We start from the raw sequence: 2095 nt of genomic DNA on the forward strand, positions 1-2095 counted from the left end.
CTTGGTCACCACAGACTCAGACTCTTTTTGTGATTACTACGATGTGGCCCTCATCATCAGGGTCCCAAAAGGATGCTGGAGCTCCAGCCGTCACAGCCATAATTTGAATCAGTATAAGAGTAGAAGGGAAGAAAGAGACTTCCCAGAATTTCTACACATGTGGTTACTTTTCACTGGCAAGACTTAATCATCTGGATCAGTCAAACACAAAGAAGGCTACTGCCCAGTTTCTGGCCTCAGAACAGTAGTGGCCAATAGGCTTGGCAACGGAGTCATAAGGGTAATAACTCCAAGTAGAAAAATACTTAGCGTCTTGCAGAGGATTTCACGTGTGCCTGTGCTATGACACAGGAGGAAGGAGGGCAGAAGGGAGAACTGGCTCTTGGAAACATAGCTAAAAGTAGCAGGAAGAGCGTCTCACCTGGGGCCTGTCCTGACAAAAATAGATGCACTTACAGACAGGGTCAGGGAGGATGCACGGAACGTAAACAGACCACCTTCAGCGGACGCCCTTGGTGCTGTCCAATCCAGCTTATCACAGAGACGCGGGAAGAGATTCGGGCAGAAAGCTCAGGTCCGGATGAAGACTCAGTTCTTAGCCTGTGTTCTGAATCTCTCAGAACTTGAGTATGACCTTGGGGGTGAAAAGATGAAGACCCTAACTGACCCTGAGAGACCCCGAGAAGGGCGGGGGGCCCACTGACCCTGACAGACCCTGAGAATCCCGACAAGGGAGGGGAGCCCACTGAACCTGAGAGACCCCGAGAAGGGAGGGGGGCTCCACTGATCCCGAGAGAGCTCAAGAAGGGTGGGGAGCCCACTGACCCTGAGAGACCCCGAGAAGGGAGGGGGCCCACTGACCCTGAGAGACCCCGAGAAGGGCGGGGGCCCACTGACCCTGACAGACCCCGAGAAGGGAGGGAGCCCACTGACCCTGAGAGACTCCGAGAAGGACGGGGGGCCCAGTGCTGTCCCTCACCCCTGCCCACGTGTGGGGTCTGCCAGGCATTGTCTTGGCCTCTCATTCTAGAGTCCTTTGCCAAACCTTCTTTGGCTCCAAATATTGTTATACTGTGATTTTTGCAAGGATAATTATCAGCCAATACTAGCGTTGAATGAGCATTCAACCCATCACGGTAAATACACCACCACCTGCCCTGACACACTCCACCACCACACTCTCATACACTTCTTATCTCAGAGCAAGCAGGCTTCTGGGAATTAATCTATCAAATAATTTGAAGGAAGACCCCACAGTCTGGAAACAAGACTTATGTTTCCCCAATGAATAATCATTCCATCATTAGCTGTAACTGGGAGAAGAGCATCACCTTGACCCTCCTGATTCCTGGCAGAGACAGGAGCGGGGTCCAAGACAACTTACAGCCATGGGAGATTCTGCCACGCTGAGGCTGCCCCAGAAAGGTTTGTCCTGGGGGAAACCTCCTCGAGGCAGAGGTATCATAGGCGACTGGAAGGTAAAAGTAGGAAGTCAAGAGATATCTGGAGTAACAGGCAAGTTTGGCCCTGGAGAAGAAAATGAAGCACAGCAAAGGCTAACAGAGTTCTGTAAAGACAACACACTGGTCATAGCAAACACCCTCTTCCAACAACACAAGAGAAGATTCTACACGTGGACATCATCAGATGGTCAACACCGAAATCAGATTGATTATATTCTTTGCAGCCAAAGATGGAGAAGCTCTATACAGTCAGCAAAAACAAGACTGGGAGCTGACTGTGGCTCAGACCATGAACTCCTTATTGCCAAATTCAGACTTAAATTGAAGAAAGGAGGGAAAACCACTAGACCATCCAGGTATGACCTAAATGAAATCCTTTATAGTTATACAGTAGAAGTGACAAAGAGATTCAAGGGATTAAATCTGATAGACAGAGTGCCTGAAGAACTCTGTGGAGGTTGGTAACATTATAGAGGAGGCGGTGATCAAAAACATTCCCAAGAAAAAGAAATGCAAAAAGGCAAAGTGGTTGTCTGAGGAGGCCTTACAAATAGCTGAGAAAAGAAGAGAAGTAAAAGGCAAAGAGAAAGGGAAAAGTGAAAGTGAAAGCCATTCAGTCCTGTCTGACTCTA

The sequence above is a fragment of the Bos indicus x Bos taurus genome, chromosome 7 (genome assembly GCF_003369695.1).
Source record: "Bos indicus x Bos taurus breed Angus x Brahman F1 hybrid chromosome 7, Bos_hybrid_MaternalHap_v2.0, whole genome shotgun sequence".
Classification (NCBI taxonomy): Eukaryota; Metazoa; Chordata; class Mammalia; order Artiodactyla; family Bovidae; genus Bos; species Bos indicus x Bos taurus.